Consider the following 19,999-nt stretch of genomic DNA (forward strand, 5'->3'; position numbering starts at 1 on the left):
CAGAAAGGTCTGTACCAGCCCCGAAAGAGGACAGGCTTTGCTAAAGCCAGGCCATCGCAGTCATGGTTGAAATTGCTTGGATGCTGTGACCCAACATCTCCATAAATCTGCTCTCAATATCATGTCCAACCACTTCATCTGACAAATGAAAAGGTCGAGTGACTTATGGTTGCTTTTAAAAGGGCAATCCCTTTTGTTCCAACTGAACGCAGGACAAAGAGAAACACAGATCAAACACATTTTCACACACCTCGCTCCCTGTGCTCCCAAAGGAACAGTGTGTGTGTCTCACTTGGTTTTTAAAATTTGGGAACATAAAACTGCATTCAAACAAGAGAACAAACAATGAAAATAAATGAGGCTTCCAATGTTTAGTTACTTGTGAAGAAAAGGACTGAGAAGACAAAGACCTGGGCAGAGAAGAGCAGAAAAGCGGAGGGGAGGGTGATATGGTTTGGCTGTGTCCCCACCCAAATCTCATCTTGAGCTGCATGTAGTTCCCATAATCCCCATGGGTTGTGAGAGGGGCCCAGGCAGAGGTAATTAGATCATGGGGCGGTTACCCTCATGCTGTTCTCGTGATAATGAGTGAGTTCTCATAAGATCTGATGGTTTTATAAGGGACTTTCCCCGCTTTGCTTGGCACTTCTCCTTCCTGCCATCATGTGAAGAAGGACATGTTTGCTTCTCCTTCCACCATGATCGTAGGTTTTCTGAGGCCTCCCCAGCCCTGCGGAACTGTGAGCCAATTAAACCTCTTTCCTTTATAAACTATGCAGTGTTGGGTATGCCTTTACAGCAGTGTGAGAATGGACTAATACAGACAGTACAACAGGGGTACTTAGTGAGGGCTCCAGGAGGGGTACTTAGTGAGGGGCTCCAGGACAATGGGTGAGGGAGAGGGTCAGGCAAGGGAGGCAACTGCAGAGAGCAGAGAATGGAGGGAGAGGGAGGAAAGGAGGCTGGACCAACAGGAGTGGGGAAGCAGATCATGGATGCTGAGAAGACTGGCCCCGCCCACCTGACCAGACCCCCCCCCATGCCAGGCTCACCTGCTGGCCTAGTGCCCCCAGGCCACTCCCCACTGCCCCCCACAGGATCAGGGTGAGCAGTGACCGTGCCCCTCCCTCCTGACCACCAACTGACCACCAACAGGGCCATGCCTGGAGGCTGCACTGTGCACCACTGCCGCTCTCTATTTTCATGCCCTGTTTGCTTCTAAAAAACACAAACATACATTTCATTGAGGAGTAACCAGGTATAGCTTTTTTTTTTAAAGTAAAGCTTTTGTTTGAGAACAGTTTTAGATTTACAGAAAAGTTGTGAGGACAGCACAGAGAATTCCCATGCACGCCATTCCCAGGCTTTGCTGTTGCTCACACCCTTGGAGCAAGGTGCACTGGCTGCCACTAACGAGTCAGCTTCGGTCCATTGTTATTAACTAAGCCTGGGCTTTATTCACATTTCCTCAGTTTCCGCCATGTCCCTCTTCTCTTGCAGGATCCCACCCAGGATTCCACGTCACATTTGGTTCTCCTGTCTCTTTAGGCTCTTCTTGGCTGTGGCAGCCTCTCAGACCTGACTTGTTTTTGATAACCATGAAAGTTTTGAGGGACGGCTGTTTAGGAATTTCACAGGATTTCCTCTGGCTCGAGTTCGTCTTATGTTTTTCTCATGACTGCACTTGAGATGATGTGGTTTTCTGGGGAAGACCACAGAGGTCAAGAGCCATTTTCGTCCCATTGTATCAAGGGTGCCCCGTCCCCATGACTCCTCCCTGTTGGCATTGACCTTGATCACCCCACTGAAGTGTTTCCCAGGCTTCTCTACCATAAAGTTACTCTCTTTATCCTCCATGTCCAGGCTGTACTTTTGGCAAGGCAGTCACTACTGAGCTCAGCCCACACTTGGGGAGTGGGGAGTAAGGCTACGTCTCCCTGAAGGGAAAGCAGCTAAGTAAAATATTTAGAACTCTTTTGCATAGATTTGTTTATTCTCTCCCATGTCCTTTTTTTTTTTTTTTTTTTTTTTTTTTTTTTTTTTTTTTTTGAGACAGGGTCTTGCTCTGTCACGCAGGCTGGAGTGCAGTAGCATGATCATGGCTCACTGCAGCCTCAACCTTCTGGGCCCAAGTGATCCTCCCATCTCAGCTTCAGGAGTAGATGGGACTGCAGGCATATGCCATTATTCCCAGCTCATTTTCGTGTTTTCTGTAGAGATGGGGTCTCACTATGTTATCCAGTGTGGTTTTGAACTCCTGGGCTTAAGTGATCTATCCACCTCAGCTTCCCAAAGTGCTGTAATCAGGCGTGAGCCACCCCACCAAGCCTCCCCCATGTGCTTATGTATATAATCTCCAATTTATGTTGGTCTGGGCTCATGGATGCTTATACTGTGGGTTATCATTCAATACTACCTGATTTATTTTGTGTCTCATGTGGTCCCATCCATTGGGTGCTCTTTTGGTTGGCTCCTCTGTCCCTTTGACATAGCTCTAGCATTTTGTGTATCTTTCCTCTCTTTGTTTTGAGCACTTTCTTTCTTGTTAACACTACAAGGTTCTCCAGGTTCATATTGCATATTCCCTGCCCCAGCACTAGGATCAGCTATGTCTCTAAGGAGTCCTGGTTCTTTTCATTGGAGATGGTGTTAGAAACCAAGATCTGAACACTGGGTGTGCTCATGGCTACTGCAGTGTCATTGCTTTTGGTCCTCTCAGCAGACACAGCAAAGGTCTGTGGGCATCTCCAGCCATCTTGGGGGAGTCAGCTGCCTTGTCCCTAGAAATTAAATAAATGTGGTGGCATGACAAAACACCTGCAGAACCCCAGGCATGTGGTAGGTGATCACAGAGGGAAGAGTGTTGCTGGTCTCCCCAGGTAGTTGTTCAGGCTCACTGAGCCACTGCCTCACCCTTGCCAGCCCAGAAGAAAGACTGTGCCTGGCACCTGGTCAGACGGTGCAGTCCCCATGGACCCACCAGCATCCCCTCTCTCTCTTCCCCACGTCAGTTTCTCCATGGTACTGGTTCTGAGCCAACACTGTTGCTTTGCTCATCCGCCAGTTTGCTGCCTGCCTTACCCTTGATGTGGAACTGCCCCTGCAGTCTGCTTGCACTGCCTGTGAACAGTGCTTCCCTGGTCCTGGGGGTGCCCAGCTCAGAGTGGGCCTGAGCGTTCATCCGTGGTGCAGGCCTATATTGGGTCACAGTCCACAGTCAGGAGCACTGGCTGTCCTGCAGATCACTCTGAAAGGAGCTGCAGGGCCATGGAATCACAAGGCTGGGGAAGAGTCGGCCTCTGTAATGCCAGTCTGCTCTGGCCTCCGCGTTCCCTTCCCTGCACTCACCCAGCATCAGCCCTGCAATCCTCCCACAGAGACTTTTCACCAGGTTTTTTAGCCCTGGGAGCCAGATCCAGGAGGCCATAGCAGAGCAGGTCCCCAAGAATGGTCCTCAGGTTGGCCCTTCTGCTCCTCTGGACCAGGGGCAAAGGCCCCGCTGGGCTGGCTTTTTGCAGGTGTTTCGTGTTAACCTTGGCGAGCATTCTAGGTACAGGACGCTTTTGCTCACATGCACAGTTGACCCACTGTCATGTTGCTGGACAGAGGGTGATGCCTGCTGGCCGTGCTGTCTCTCTACAGGGAGTGACCACAGAGCTGGTGCTGGGACCAGACAGGTCGAGTCTAGATGCTGCTCTCCTGCCTTGAGATGGTGTGTGTGGGAGTGTGTATATGTGTGTATTTTTGTGTGCAGGTGTGTGTATTTTTGTGTGAAAGTGTGTTTGTATGTGTGTGTGTGTTTCTGTGTGCATCTGTGTATACGTCTGTGAGAGCATGTGTATATATATGTGTGTGTGGGTGTGTGTTTCTGTGTGCATGTGTGTATGTGTGTGTGTATGTGTATGTGTATGTGTGTGCATATGTGTGAGAGTATGTGTGTGTCAGGGGGGAATAACAGAAAACATTTGGAAAGCAAGGGAAAAATCTTAAGAGTAGAAACATTTTTCTTAAAAGCAAGAGCAGCACAGACACCAAAGCCGAGAGGGAATGGGTGTTGCTCATAGGGGTCACTGGGCACAAATGTGAGCCCATCTTATGTCATTCTCCTGGGACGTGGGGACCTGAACTGGGGGAGTCCCTGGGGACTATCAGTGCTCCCTGCCCCAGTTACCACCTGGCCCTACAATGTTGGAATTTATGAACAGGGTTTCAGTGAGAAGCAAACACCCAGCGTGAGATCTAAAACCCTCTGGGCAGGACGCCCACTACAGGAGAGTTTGTTGAAGAAGGAGGTTCCAGTCTCTCAAGGACCTTAGAACATGGGCCCTGCAAAGCCTGGCAAACCTAGAGGACCCAGTGTCTGGCTTTCCTGAAAGGATCACAGTTTCGTAAGCAAGGAGCTGACATCCGCTGGCCAAGGGCTCACTCTCGTTCTTGTGAATGTCACATCTAATTCCATGATCCGACATGCGGAAGGTTTTGACCCCGGCCAGCGGTTCCTCCAGTGAGGCTGAACTTGACCAGATGTGAGTGGGCACTCCGCCCGCTTGCCTGAAAACACGTCAGATCGAATTTCACAGCCCCGCTGTTACTTGCTAATTCTGTTTTTGATCTGCGGCTCTTATTTGACTTTCAGATGAACTTAATAATTGCTTTAAAAGGAGAATTGGAAACGCTACACAAGTGGCTTTGTGCTGCCCAGGCCATCCCAGGCTTTGGGGTTCTTCTTTGCAGAGGCACTGGTGTGTTCTGAATCACAGCTGCCTGCCTGGCCTGCCAAGTGGCGGTTCTGAGCTGACCCCCTCTCTCTCATTTTCTTGGTGCCACATAAGTAGGGCAGCCGCTCTGCAAGGCAGGGGCACAGCCGTTCACGGTCACACCGAAGTGTTTCTGGCCGCACGTGGACTTGACATCCCTGGGCCCAATGTCTTGCTTTCTGGGATATTTTTCTTTCCAGGGAGAAGGAGACGCAGGCACAGCCCACATTCTCAAGCTCCTCCACACCAGGCACTGGCCTGGCCTGTGGGAAGTTCAACTCACACCCAAGTTCCACCTGAGCTGGGCTGGTGCTCAGGGCCTGGAGTGAGGAACGGGCTCTGAGTCAGACCTCCTGGGTTCTCCCACATGCCCCTGACATGTCCCAGGTGCCCTGTGCTGTCTGAACCTCAGTTTCCTCATCTGTAAAACTGAGATCTCAGCACAGAGACAACCTGTGGATGGAGGTGGCAGTGCCCGGCAGATTGCAAGCTTTTAATCAACATTAGCAGATAAAAACAAGAATGATGACGGCATTAATTGACACTTAGACATACTGCGATGTTGCCAGTACAGTGCTGCCCTCTGACCACTACAGCAGACCCCTTAGGACGTGGGTGATGTGTCCTGTTCTGCACAAGGACACTGAGCCAGGCCAGGGTCCTGGGTCCCGGGTGGGCAGCCGGCTATAGCCAGCTGACTATAGCCGCAGACCCTCAGGCTTCTCTCGCTGCCTCCCCGAGGCACAGGCCTGAACTGATGCCTGGGGAGCTGTGTGAGGTGTGCGGCCCCAGGACGTCAGGGCCTGTGAGACTGGGCACCGCGGCTCCACCATTTCATTGGTTAGGGCGTGCCACACAGCATCACAGGTAAGGGCGCGCGGGGCTGAGGAAGGCAGCTGTCTCCACAGGAAAGGTGGCTTTTCTGGATGATGTTATGTTTTGTTTTCCACATAAATTAACAATAGAGGTGGGAGAGGATTCAGCCAGGTGAGATGATTTGCTGAGGTCACACAGATGTAAATAGCAGGGCCAGGATTGAACAGGAATCTTTCTAGCCCTAAAGCACATTTCGAAGACTTTACGATGCCCTCAATTTAGAGACAGATCTCTGAGGATTTTCCAGGGGAAAAAGAATCCCAAATAGAAACATGACTACATGAACTACACACACTATCTGAAGACGCATCAAAAGATCTGAAAACAGGAAGAAAAGGATTTGTGACTTCCAGCTGGGAAAACAGGCGATATGTGCGGCACAGAGACGTTCGCCTATACTCAGCCATCTCCCTTCTCCTGGCCCTGCCACTGCCTGGGTCAGGTACTGAAAGAACCCCAGGATCTCAGCTGAGGCAAAGTTACATTCATTAGAAGTGCTTGGGCAGGGAATAGTGGAGGAAAGGCCGTGAACTTGGAGGGGGAAGCAAAGGTTTTGTGAGGGCTGTACTCACAGCAGCCAGCTCGGTGCCCATCCATCCAGCTGACTGTCCATCCAGGTGCCCATCCATCCAGCTGACTGTCCATCCAGGTGCCCATCCATCCAGCTGACTGTCCATCCAGGTGCCCATCCATCCAGCTGACTGTCCATCCAGGTGCCCATCCATCCAGCTGACTGTCCATCCAGGTGCCCATCCATCCAGCTGACTGTCCATCCAGGTGCCCATCCATCCAGCTGACTGTCCATCCAGGTGACCATCTATCCAGGTGACTGTCTAGCCAGGTGATCGTCCATCCAGGTGACTATCTAGCCAAGTGACCGTTCCTCCAGGTGACCATCTGTCCAGATGACTATCTAACTGGGTGACCATTCATTCAGGTGACTGTCCATTCAGGTGCCCATCCATCCAGATGACTATCTAACTGAGTGACCATCCATCTAGGTGACTGTCTAGCCAGGTGACCATTCATTCAGGTGTCCATCCATCCAGGTGACTATCTAGCCAGGTGACCATCCCTCCAGGTGACCATCTGTCCAGATGACTATCTAGCTGGGTGATCATCCATCCAGGTGACTGTCCATCCAGGTGACTGTCTATCCAGGTGATCATCCATTCAGGTGACTGTCCATCCAGGTGACCATCTATCCAGGTGACCGTCCATCCAGGTGACCGTCCATCCAGGTGACTGTCCATACAGGTGACCATCCATCCTGGAGATGGTCTAGCCAGGTGACCGTCTATTCAGGTGACCATCCATCCAGGTGACCACCCATCCAAGTGGCCATCATCCAGGTGACTATCCATCTAGGTGACCATCCATCAAGGTAACTGTCTAGCCCGGTGACCGTCTATACAGGTGACTGTCTATCCAGGTGACCATCCATCCAGGTGACCGTCTATCCAAGTGACCATCTATCCAGGTGACCATCCATCTTGGTGGCCATCCAGCCAGGGGACTGTCCATTCAGGTGGCCATCCAGCCAGGTGACTGTCCATCTGGGTGACCATCTATCCAAGTGACCATCCATCCAGGTGACCATGCATCCTGGTGGCCATCCAGCCAGGTGACTGTCCATCCAGGTGGCCATCCAGCCGGGTGACTGTCTAACTAAGTGACCATCCAGGCGACTGTCTAGCTGGGTGACCATCCATCCAGTTGACCCTCCAGTCAGGTGACTGTCCAGGTGGGTGGCCATCCCTGCGTCTGTAAACCACATGAGACTGTTCACCTCACGGGGTGTCCTGAGGACACAATGAAGCCATGGACATGCGAGGATTAAACCCGAGCCGGCAGGGGTCACCTTGGGGTTTGCTCATTGAGTCTGGATTGGGAAAAATAGGCAAAAGCAAACAAAGGACATGCACCCAGGCGGAGCTGGACTCCTTCTGCCTGGAGGGCTTGGCTGGGCAGCTCTGTAGAGTCAGAGGATGAACAAGGAGCCGCCGCTCTGCCACGGCCTCCACGGCCGTTCCTCTCCTGGCAGCCGGGCCATGCATCCCTTCCATCCTGTTCCCATTAGACACTTTAAAGTGGTTCCAGAGTTGGATTTCAGCTGTGAAACCTCAGTGCCCCAACCTAGACCTCGCCCCATGCCGGTGCCTTCTGGAAAGGAGAACGTACTGGCCCGGCCAGGGTTTCCATTCAGATTGGACTCCTGCCCTGGTCTCAGTCCTGGTCCAGGATTTCAAAAAAGGAATCTGTCCCCAAAGGAAGGGCAGAGCAGACCCTCTTGATGTGAGGCTGCCCGCAGTGGGGGTGCTGGCATCAGGGAGGCTTGGAGAGGAGCTGGGGCATGGGCAGACCCTCTCGATGTGAGGCTCCCGACAACAGCGGTGCTGGCATTGGGAGGTTTGGAGGAGAGCTGGGACTTGAGCCAATGGTGACCCCATGACAATGCGGCCGGGTTCAGAGCTGGCGTGCCCCTTCCTTTGTGTCAGGAGATGGCCTTGGACTTGGGGAACGGAGCCTCTGCAGCACCTGGTGCAGGCTAAGGGCCTCTGAGCCTGGCCCAGGCCCGGGAGGAATTCAAGATTGCCAAAGAGACGCAGAGGCAGGGCCTGCCTGGCAGGAGCTTCCTTCTGCTCTAGGGAACACTTAGATGAGGGGCCGACCCACAGTTACTGATTCGAAAAGTACCCTCGGCCCACGTGGGGATGGTGTCATTTCTGGGTTTTTCCCTTTATGTGGAGACAAGGAAAGGGCAGAACAATGGTGGAAAAATCCCAGGAAATAATTCTCAGTGTGTAGCCTTCAGAGAGGCGCTTTCTTCCGAGCTGCAGCTTCCTGCCCTTGGTAGATGCCCCGTCATGATCCCAGGGACACTCTCTGGGTCTTCAGCGCCTGCGTCCAAGACCTGTGATAGGGAGGGAGCTCTGCAGTGACGTCTGGGGAGCTGTTCTCTCTGGGAATTGCCTTCAGCCAGGTGAGCCTGCCTTGCCCCAGGCTACGCCCCTGCCTGGGGGGCAGCCCTTGGCCCGGGATGGACCCCGAGCCACCCCCACATTGGGCTGGGGCAACCCCAGTGCACTCTCCCGGGATCTCGGAGGACTCTGTCAGCATGGTGCAGCAGCCCCGTTCCCCCTGCTCCACCCAGGCCCTCGTGTGATCAACGATTCACAAACCTCTCGCCTCAGAGTCTAACCTAAGATGAGGATCCGCCCCAGCAACCTCATCTCGTTTATTCTTTTGATCAATTTATACAGAGAATACTGTTTAGAGGGCACCTGAAGCTTTTTGTCTCATCAGCACCAGAGAGGATTTCCACTCCAGAAAGGGCCTGAGAGGTGATGTAGTCCAAATCCCCAACGTGACAGATGAGGAAACTGAGGCCCAGAGAGCCTCAGGTGGCTCCGGGGACACCTGGATTCTGGAGCCTGCTCCTGCATATACAGGTGGGGGCTGGGGGGCTTGGACATGTTGGGGCTGCCCTGCAGGACAGGAAACGGGTGACCCGGGAGATGCCGGAAGCGTGGGACCCTGGACTGAGACCACAGAGGCAGAGAGGCGTCCCCACAGCCTGAGAAGTGCGGAAAGCGTCTGTGGAGCCATCTCGTCTGTCACAGCTCCGCAGGGCCAGAGGGCCCCGCTCCCGGGAGAGGCAGGCAGGATGAGAGCCAGCAGCACCGGGCCCGCACGCTGCACCGTGTGCGGATGCCTGGAGCTGTCAACAGCCCGTCAGCAGACCCGTCTCAGAGGAGTCCAGCACCTGCCCACAGTCACACAACTGGAGTTGGCTGGGGCTGGAATTTGGACTGAACTCCTGGCCTTCAAAGCTGATGGCTGCACCCCACACCATTCAGGTGGGGCCCTGGAGCTCCGGAGGGCTCCACAGCCCAGGGAGGGCTCCCCATTCAGCTGCCTTCTTGTTCCCCACAATAGCTGAGGGAGGGAGCCCTGGCCTTGAGGTGCAGGGGGAGTTCCATGCTCGACCCCACAGCTGAGGGTGGTGGCCTGGGGGTCCTTGCAGGCCTCAGTGTCCAGGTGTTGGCTGTAGCAGAGGACACACCTGGCCCTGCAGGAGATGTGGTCAGTGATGGTACATCTCTGTGGGCGGAGTGACCCAGCCCCACCAGGTGGTACCTGAGCCCAGAGGGGTGATCCCCTGCCCAATCATCGGGAAGGCCCCAGAGACGGGAGCAGCTCCATGTGCATGACAGACAGCACTTGGCCCAGCAGGGATGACCAAAGTCCAGCCGAGGTGACACCATGCCTCCCATGAGAAATACCTGGACACTGGGGCATTGAGAGGTGAGGAGGGCCGCTGAAGGGCTGGCACACGGGGAAGGCGGCTGTCATTCTCCTGTCTGGTGTGTGACAGGGCCATGGAGTGGGGGCTGGGCATCGGAGAGGCAAGGCCTCCTGCCTTCCAGCTGGCAGAAGGTGGACAGGGACGGTGGCCAGCGCAGGCGAGGGGCAGGTGGAGAAGGTGGGCGCAGCAAAGTGGACAGATTGTGGCCCACGTCTCTAATACATGGAAGGGAAAGGAGGGACACATGGATGCTTCCAAGTTGGGGGTCTCTTCTCAAGGGCTGGGACCTGTGTGTCCAGAAAGCCTCCTGCTCTGTCCTAGAACCTCAGCTCAGGGATGCGTTTGCCTTGCAGGTCTCGCTGGGGGCCCAGAGAAGCATGCACAGGCTGAAGGCCCTGAGAGCGGCTGCTGGGCCCAGGATGAGGCTTTCATGAGGAAGCCAGGCCTGCCTTCCAGGGCCAACTGCCAGCTCCACAGTGGTACCTCTTGCACCCTGCAGTTTGCATCCCTTAGAAACGCCCTGCCCTGTGTTGTACTTGTGGAAACTGCTTTCAGGGGACATTAAAGGTGGCAGAGGACTAAAGGGTATGAGGATGTAACACACTCCCCTGGATGAGTTTCAGCTGCCCTGGGACTTGGGAGCTGCAGTGCCGTGCCCCAGGGTCACCAGCTGTCAGGTGCAACACTGGGACCTCTAGACCTCCAACCTCAGGCTCCTCTGTGGCTCTTCCAAATTGTCCTGCCCAGAACACTGAGGGGCCACTGTCCACCTCCTGATTGCTCTTGCCCTAAGAACCAGGTCCCCGCCTATGCAGCTGTGTGTGAGTGAGCATGTGTGTGTGATCATGCAACTGAGCATGTGTGTTCGTGACTGTGTGTGTGCATAAGCTTGTATAAGTGTGTGAGCATGTGTGTGTACCCGTGTGCATGTGTGAGTGTGCATGTGAGTGTGCGTGTGAGCATGTGTGAGTGTATGTGTGTGAGTGTGCCTGACTGCATGAGTGTGCATAAGTGTGTGAACATGTGTGAGTGTATGTGTGTGAGTGTGCTTGACTGCATGAGTGTGCATAAGTGTGTGAACATGTGCGTGTGTGAGCGTGCACGTGTGAGTGTACGTGTGTGAGTGTGCATCACTGCATGAGCTTGCATGAGTGTGTGTGAGTGAGCTCACTCAGTCGCCAGCTGAGCAGCATCTGCAGTCACCTGTTTGGGTCACATGTTTGGGTCCTGGAAGGGGTCACATGCCTGGGTCCTTGTTGGGTTCACCTGCCTGGTGGATAGCCCTGGTGCGGATGGGTCCCTAAGCTACTGTACCACTTCTTGGGCACTTGCTCCTCAGGTCTTGCCCATGCTTTGCTCTCCTCTCTCATGCTGGGCTGGGCCCTGCAAACTCTGTCTCTCCTTAGCCAGCTGCTCCTGCAGACCCTGTGATGGGGCAGTCACAGGAGGCTGCACTGGGAGAACTTACCCCGCCTATCTTGGCTTCTCTGAGCCTGTCCCCAGGAGCTCCTCTTGGCTGAGTTTAAGCCTCAGGAAGGCTGAGCTGCCACTGTGTCCCTGCTTTGTTGGAAGGAGACCTTCTTGCCCTGAGAATCCCGGGGCCAAAGACTGGGCTCAGCAGGGAATTTTCTCCCCAGGAGCCAGGTGGGCATCTGCAGGTGTTTGCCTGCAGGGACTTGGCTAAAAGGAGCCATTGAGAGGTTGGGTTAATTGGCATCTTCCCAGCCACCCGCAGAGTTTTCTGGAGTGGGGTGCTCTGTAGGAGGTCATGATGCTGTTTTTCCCCTTGTTAATGCATCGCTGGCTTAGCCTACCTGGGGAATGCGGGGTTGGCCCCCCGTTTCCCAGCCACGCCTGGAAATGTCTCCATCTGTGCCTTTCTGCCCCCGGATCCCAGCGCTTCTGCTCCTCCCCCTCCCGCCAATTGTGTGGGCAGCCGACGCCAGGAGAGGCTGATGCAGGTGGAGACAAGGGAGAGACAGCAGGAGGCCCCAAGTTTACAGCAGGTCAACAGCCATAGGCAGTGGCAGTTACAGTCCGTCGATCCTGCCTGCAGGTGCCATGCAGAAACCTGCCTGTAGTTCCACCCTGAGTCCAGATGAGACTGCAGGAGCCTTCCTGGGAGAGGCTCCCATTTACCCAGAGGCTCTGGAATGGGGCAACAGGTTGCCTCAAACAGGCTGATGGGAATGACTGGGCAGTGGGCACCAGGGGAGTCTGAGGAGGGAAGGGACACCTCTACCCTTGTGGGACCATCTGACTTGCCATGTCACGCGGACCCTGAGCATGGAGGGCGGTCCTGGGAGGTGTGTGGAGCTGGAAATTAGGCTACCTCCACCCCTGCCTTTAGGGCTCCCTAGCAGCTGGGGCCTCTCTCCTGATGCTAATTTCAGGAATATTAGCCCCAGTTATGGGGTGCCAGCACCCAGCAGGCCCTCTTTGTCCTGCGGCTAGAACCACCTCCACCCTGGTGCAGCTTCAGGAGAGAGAAAAGTGAGCGAGGGAGGAGCGGCGGCCATGCTGGCCAGAGCACCAGAGTCCTGCCCACTGTGTGGGTCATCAGGTGACAATGTCCTGCCAGCACCTGCGTGAATGTGGACCGGCCATTTGCATCTTTGTGGTGCCTGGTGTGGATGACTTCATGGACAACTGCCTGGGCCCCAGATGGGATAGCCTGCCTGGGGTCACCAGCCTGGGTCTGGAGGAGGTCACCAGTCTGAGACCTGGATGGGGCCGACTGAGTCTGGATGCAGCCTCCAGCCTGGGCCTGGGTGGGGTTCCTTGTTTGGGTCCTGGAAGGGGTCACATGCCTGGGTCCTTGTTGGGGTCACCTGCCTGGTGGGTAGCCCTGGTGTGGATGGGTCACCTTCCTGGGTGCCTAACTGCTGGGCCTCTGCTGCCTGTTCTATGAGGGGTGCTCTTCCAGCCGGCTCCAAGGAATCCTCCTCACCCTGCGGTGGGAGCTGAGCATTTGACCTCGAAAACCGAGCCCTGCAAAAGCCTGTCAGACATGGGGAACCACCTCCCTTCTGGGACATTCCCGTCCCCTCCCCTGGGTCAACTGTTCACCCAGAGGGCAGCGCTGTACCCAGGAATTGGGGACCGGGTGAATCTGCCCCTGTAGGCGACAGTAAATTGCAGGCAAGCCCGCAAGCCTGTTCAGGAGCCTGAGCAAGGAGGAGCAGTTGCATTTAAAGAAAGACTCGGGCTGTCGGAGGGGCGGTGCTCAGCTTGGGAATGAGGAATGAAGAGCCCGCCTGTGGCCCTGTGGGGAGGGTGCTCTTGGAGACGGGGCCTCCAGCACCTCTTCACCAGGGAACACGGAGGCGCTTGCTCATCTCTTGGCGGGTTCAGGGCCCACAACTGAGATCAGGGTTGTGCAGACCCGGACACAAGCCCATGAGGACAACACAGCCCCACTGAGACCTCCATCATCTGGGCGGACATCAGAAGACAGTAACGCAGCTCCCCGCGATGCGGCCTGCCCGTGAGGTGAGGGAGGTCTCAGGGACACCTGGCTCCACCGCAGCGACGGGGAGCTTCTCCATGGAAGTGACTCCCATCTGAAGTCCCATCCATGGTCTGCTGTAATTCTGCCTCCATATCGGCACCATGGCCTTCCAAGCCTGTACATCGGTCTCCTGAGTTTGGCTGATGAGTCTGACCCGAAAGGCAGGGCCTGGCTCTCTCTTTGTGGGAGGAGGTCCAGCCTCTGGACCTGCAGGACTGAGCCCCTGGGTGCTGAGGCCTTGCTGTGGTCAAGCAAGTGATGAACATGCCCAGAGAAGCAGGGACAGCAGGCCCCAGGGTACAGCGGCTGGTGTTCAGGCATAGCGGGTGGCCAAGGCCTGCCTTCCCCTGTGGGGCTCCCATGGCCTCTGATGGTCAGCACTCCCTGCACAGCGGGCACCTGGCCCACACCAGCCCTCCTCTGTCAGCCCCTTGGCTGGCCGGCCTGGCCTCCCCATCCTGCAGTGAGAAGGTGGAGGCTGAGTGGCCCCGGGAGTGTGCCAGGGCTGAGATTCCCAGTCCTCTCTGCCTCCCCATGCATCCAGGGCTGGAGCCAGGATGCAGGCTGAACCCCGAGGGAGGTGCCCACCCCTTCTGGCTCAGTGCTCTCTGCAGTTCGTGAGGGCTCAGGACATCGTCTGACCGTGATACTTGTTTTACCAGGCACAGGTCTGAAACAGACGGCAGAGGAGCACACACAGCTGGAGGGCATGAGCCAGCAAGGAAGTTTTCTCGCTTCATTTTACCTGGGCCTAACGAGCCGTCTGCCGCTCACCAACAAAAGCCCAGGGTTCCCAGCCAGGTCTGGCACCTGCTGGGAGCGCCAGGCCCTGTGCAGGGCGGAGTGCTTCTGTGCCTAAGCCCGAGGGGCCCGCTGTGTATCTGGAGGGGAGGTTATGAGGAGTCAGCACCCGACAGGCTCTCCTCATCCTCTGACTGCCTGAGCCCCCAGCCAGGGCACCCACTTCTCACAGACAGCACCCTCCACCCGGGTGCAGCGTCAGGTGGGAGACGGGTGAGTGAGGAAGGAGTGCAGCCAGGCCAGAGCGGCAGAGTCCTGCCCGCCGTGTGGGTCATCGGGTGAGAGGGTCCTGCTAGCACCTGCATGTATGTGGTCCAGCCGTTTATCTTGGGTGAGCTCACCTCCACCCACACCCTCACCCCTGAGCTCCTTGTACCTGCCCTTTCTTATTGTTCAGTGGCTGCCTTGATGATGCTGCTGGTGCCTCTCAAGCACCTCGCAGATGTCCATTCATCTGATCCCCAGAACAGCCCACACTCTCATTACCCAATTCCACAAACAGGCAGCTGGGGCTCAGAGCAGCCGAGGCCCTCCCCACCTCAGGGCACTCACCTGTGGAACAGGCTCACAGCACTGGCCTCAGAGGGCCACTCAGAGCAACGGCAAGCGGGAGCGCTCCACGGCCTTGCGGGCAGCACTGCAGCTCCCCGTCTGCCTGAGCATCCTGGCCTCTGGGATTAAAAGGGTTAAAGTGCCCCCCTGTTTGAGGCCCCTCCCCGAGATGCCCCACCCTGTGATTTTCAAGGGCAATGAGTGGAGGGGCGCCTTCACTTTGCAGGACACCCAGCTGGGCACAAACTCAAAGGAGCCAGGTGTCCAGGGGCCTCCAGTCTTCCCGGCTGCTCTGCAGAAGGCAGAAAACAAGCAGCGACAGCTTTAGTGTCCGACTCTGTCCTGGGCCTTGAGTTCAGCACCGGCAAGTCCCGCTCTCCTCCTCCTCGCTGCGTCGCTCTGGTGGGGCTCCATCAATGCTGGCGGAAAGAGTCCCAAGAGGCTGACTGGGGCTGAGGCTGGCCATCACGGGCCTGCTCCCTGTGCACAGGCAGGGACAGTTGTCCGAGGGGCGCTGGGCTGTCTCTGCCGAGCCCCAGCCCCAGCACGTGCTCTCCCGGCCTGAACTGTTACTCCGCAGGAGGGGAACATGCATGTGTGTGGAGGGGAACCTGTGAGCGGAGGATGTAGAGAGACAGCTGAGAAGGGTGGGACAGTGCCAGTCCCCAAGGCCCCAGTGGCTGTGCGGAGGTCAGAGGTGCTGCAGTGGGGTCCCGTCTCATGGAGAGAGTGGCCGTGCTCCTGACCCCAGGCCAGCGCCTGCAGCCCCTTCCTTCCTTGCCTGATCACACAAGCATTAGCAAGATGATTCTGCGCCCTGTCTTGAAAAGTGTTCTTTCAGTACGGACCTCCTTCTGTTATGTTCAGAAATGACGGGACTCTCACCACCCATGAAATGCGAGTCATTACTGGGCAGTTTTCTCCCCTCTCCAGCACAGACCCAGCCACTGGCCAGGAGGCTGATCAGGCTCAGAGGGTTGATCTAATCTCACAGGGGCAGTCTGGGGCTGGTGTTGAGGTGCCATCGGGCACGGAGCGTGAGGTACGAAGCAGCTTGTGAATTCACTGGCTGAAACCAGTTCCGCCCAGACCTTCTCAACAGGTCAAGACCTTCCTGCAATTTTCATTCTATCACATTCAGCATCAGTTTTTCAAACTCTTGGGTCCTTAACGTTCCTAACCTGCCTGACACCTGCCTGACACCTGTCTGTGGAACGTTCTCTTATGTTGAGAAAAAGGTTGGAGAACAACCACGTGGCTGGGAGACCAGGCCAGGTGGGCCGGACCCCTGGAGCTCTGGGCAGGCTCAGCCTCCTGCAGGACCTGGGACCTGCTGTGTGTTGGGGGGGCTCCAGCCGGCTCTGAGGGTCCCCTAGGGGCTGTGGGGTCTAACCTGAGGGCAGGGCTGTCTGAACCCCAGGAGAAGCCTGTTGGGATCCCAGGGCACCTTCAGTCCTTCATACCTGGGGAAACCTCGCCTCTCACAAGCACTTCCTCTGTTCCTAGGGTCAGAGGAGCACCAGGTGGGGCCACCTCCTTTCCAGTCCTACCTTTGAGCTTTGTGACTTTGGACAGCAGCTCAGCCCTTTGGGACAGTCCTGCTCATGGGTTTGGGGGGGGTGGCTGAGGATCAGGCCAGTGGGTCTTTGGAGTCACACCCTGTCCCAGGGCCTTCTGGCCGAGAGGTTGGTGAGGCTGTGGGCAGGGAAGGGCTACCTGAGGAGGAGGACGGGTCCAATTCCTAGCCCCAAAGCCTCAGGCAGGCACTGCCACAGGTAATCATAGGCCCTGCCAGGGCAGTCAGCTCTGAGCCATGTGCCAGAGGCCAGGGCGGCCCTCAGGGTCACAAGGGAAAGGGGTTCTCAGCTGGGGTGCCCTGGTTGAGGGGCTCCACCCTGACCCTCTGACAGTCTACTTCCCAGGGTCTGTTTGGAGAGCTGCAGTCAGGATCATTGCTGCTGGCGTTGGAAGGGACCATGGCATTAAAGCTCGTTCTTGATCCCTGGGTGAGGTACAAAGATTTCTGGGGCCCTGGGGCAAGGCTGGATTTAGAGGGTGGTGGGCCGGGCTCACTCTAGAGCTTCCTCCAGTGCTGCAGGAAGCCGAGGTGCAGGAGGCAGGCTTGGAGGGCTGCTGGGGTGGATGGGACCCCAAGATGATGGAGAAAGTGGGTGGTTAGCCATGACTGCGGCTCTCCAAACAGACTAAGCCCAGCCCCAGCTCCTCAGCCCTCGACCCTGGATGCGACATGAGTTTCCCGCTTCTCCATTTCCCCAGCATCATATGGAAGCTGTGAGTTTACCCAGCCTGCTTCAGAGGTGTCCACGTGAAGGAAGCTGTGGCCACCATTAGAGAAAGCACGCAGTACTGCAGCCTCGACCGTGTGCTCCTCACGGTCTCTGCACCTTCTCCAACAGCTGTCGGGGAGTTCAGAACAGCAACAGAACTTGGGGAGTTCCCCTGACCTCTGTGCGGAGGCTCCTTTGTCTGCACGATGGGAATCATACTATGGTCCATGAGATAGTATGTGTAAAGCCTTGGCCCTGCACCTGGGGCTTCATCTGTGCTCAAAAATTAGATATTGTCATTTTCATTATGCTGATAATTATGTCCCTTTTCTCCCGCATCTGTCTACTTCGTATCTGGTCCTGCCTGGCAGTCTTACCGCTCCATCGACGGTAGGATCTGGGTTCCCCATTGCTCCCGCTGGTCCTGCTCCAGCCTCTGCCGGTCTCTGTGCTTCCGGGCTGGGCGACCTCTCCCGCTTTGCTTCTACTGGTCTCTGCAGCCAGGCTCCCGGCCCCTGTCCTATCTGCCTGAGTCCTGCCCTTCCTCGAGGGTTTCATTGTCCTTCCTAATTGTGTCCTCGTCCCGACGTGATCACCACCCACCCCCGGATGCCCACAGTCATTTTCCTGCCCACCCTGGATACTGCCCACTTTGCATTGTGGTCATGACGCTCACAATGTGGCTCCCACAAAGTCCCATGGGATTTGTCCTTGATTCATTCCCGAGCTTTTCCCACCACAGGGTTTGGGAGCATCTGCTGGCGAAGCCAGGAAGGAAGCAGGGAGAAGACAGAGGAACAGATGGAACAAGAAGAGGGAAGACTGGGCCTGGAGGGTGTGCGGGCCTTCGTCTCAGCCCCTGAGTGTGTCTCGTGGGTCGTGGAGGGTGTTGGGGTCCTGTCTGGGTCTAAGTAGACAAATCACCAGGCACCGCCCTTTTTATATTCCAATGCATGGTGCATTCACTCAGACCTCGGCCAGGCTTCTGGTGGCCACTGGGAGCAGCACTCCTGGCTTCAGTGGGCCTTCCAGACCCCGTGCTGAGCAGCGACACCCTGTGCCCTCCGGAGCCCTGACTCTTCTGTGCCAAGGCTGCTGGTAAGGAAGGACCCAGGGTACAGGTGAGGTGTGACCCCCATATGCCAAACGTGTTTCCCTACAGAGAAGACCACAGCAGAATGCAGAGGAGGGTTGTGGTCACGAGATAGACGGGAAGGGCTCACACCCAGATACGTGCGATCAGGCAGGGCAGGGACGTGGGCAGCAGGACTGGCCACTGGCCCCGATAGGTGCTGGTGAGCTGGGCGGACTCGGGATCTTTCTCCCACCCTCCTTCCTCCCCTCCACCTCCCACCTCCCACCCTCCCACACTCCACTCCCTGCCCTCCTTCTTCCCCTCCACCTCCGACCTTTCGCCTCCCACCCTCCGCCTTCAACCCTCCACCTCCCACCCTCCACCTACAACCTCACCCTCCCACCCTCCCTCTGCCACCCTCCTTCCTCCCTCTACTCTCCACCCTCTCCTTCCTCCACCTTCTACCTTCAACCTTCCTTCCTACTCTCCACCCTCACCCTCTACCATCCTTGTTCCCCTCCAGCCTCCTCCCTGCCAGGCCAGTGAGGCACCCGCCCTGCCTCCTTGGACCCACAGGGAATTCTCCAGAGCCTCTCCAGAGCGTGGACCTGGAGGGACACAAGCCGGCTCCTGCGAGGGGACACACAGGGTTCCCTCCCCGAGGTCTCCCGTGATAGGTGGCTTCCAAAAGGCATGGGCTCTGACCCCAAGAGTCCTTGAGTGGTGCCTGAGCCTCATGCTGGGCACATCTGTGAACCACCAGGGGTGGCAGGGGTGGTCATGCGGGCAATGCGTGCCTGTGTTCCTCCACTCCTCCTGAAGCAGGTGAGTGTGCTCCCTGCTCTCAGGACCTCTGACCAGCATGGAGCAAATCCCGGAGCTCCATCTGGGGACCCTGTGTTCCCCTGGCACCCTCAAGGCTTGGGACCCCCCAGCACTGTGCTGTCTCATTCCCACTCCCCCAGTCCAGGGAGGGAGAAGGATTCGTGCTCATGAACCCTGCAGCCTGGGAGGGTGGGGAGGGACATTGGCCTCACCTGGCGGACCTGCAGCAGAAGGACACTCGAGTTCAAGGCCCTGGCATAGTAAACAGAGGAGTCCAGGACCCTGGAATAGTGAATGGAGGAGTCCAGGGCTCTGGATTACTGAACAGAGGAGTCCAAAGTCCTTGGAATAGTGAGCAGAGGAGTTCAGGGGCCTGGAATAGTGAATGGAGGGGTTCAGGGGCCTGGAATAGGGAGTGGAGGGGTTCAGGGGCCTGGAATAGGGAGTGGAGGGGTTCAGGGGCCTGGAATAGGGAGTGGAGGGGTTCAGGGGCCTGGAATAGGGAGTGGAGGGGTTCAGGGGCCTGGAATAGGGAGTGGAGGGGCTCAGGGGCCTGGAATAGGGAGTGGGGGGGTTCAGGGGCCTGGAATAGGGAGTGGAGGGGTTCAGGGGCCTGGAATAGTGAACAGGGCAGTCCAGCTCTACAGCAGGTCTGGTCTCTCCAATCCATGTCCTTGGCCCCAATCCTCACAGAGACTCACACTGGCCCACAGACTGCAAACATGGATGGAGAGAGGGCAGCGTCCAGGCCCCGCGTCGATGGCTGGAGTGTGCTAGTTCACAAAAAGCTTCAGCGCATCCCTTGGCTAGGCGCCTAATCTCCACCAGTGGAGTAAAAAGTTTAAAAATCAGCCTATCTTCTCCCCAACTCTATTCCCAGCCAAAGTTCAGACCTCAAGGAAGGGGGACCCCACTCCACACCCCACAAACTGAGACTACACCTCTGGGGGAGAGAGAAGGGTGGCTCCTGCTTTAGCTCCAATGGAACTGCTGTGTGACTTTGGC

The 19,999-nt window shown here is 56.5% G+C and overlaps 1 long non-coding RNA gene across 3 annotated transcripts in view; it reads left to right on the top strand.

The window, feature by feature from the left end:
* The window catches only part of LOC135966464 (uncharacterized), a 50,232-nt gene extending 32,809 nt beyond the window's left edge, over positions 1 to 17,423 (top strand). The window contains exons 2-3 of one of the 3 annotated variants that reach the window (XR_010579785.1): positions 16,729 to 16,817; positions 17,084 to 17,423. This is a non-coding gene — a long non-coding RNA (uncharacterized lncRNA). Of the gene's footprint in view, positions 1 to 16,728; positions 16,818 to 17,009 lie in introns of all 3 variants that reach the window. The other 2 variants (XR_010579784.1, XR_012421640.1) reach the window with 2 other exon arrangements.
* The last annotated feature ends 2,576 nt before the right edge of the window (positions 17,424 to 19,999 follow it).

The sequence above is a fragment of the Macaca fascicularis genome, chromosome 12 (assembly GCF_037993035.2).
Source record: "Macaca fascicularis isolate 582-1 chromosome 12, T2T-MFA8v1.1".
Lineage (NCBI taxonomy): Eukaryota > Metazoa > Chordata > Mammalia > Primates > Cercopithecidae > Macaca > Macaca fascicularis.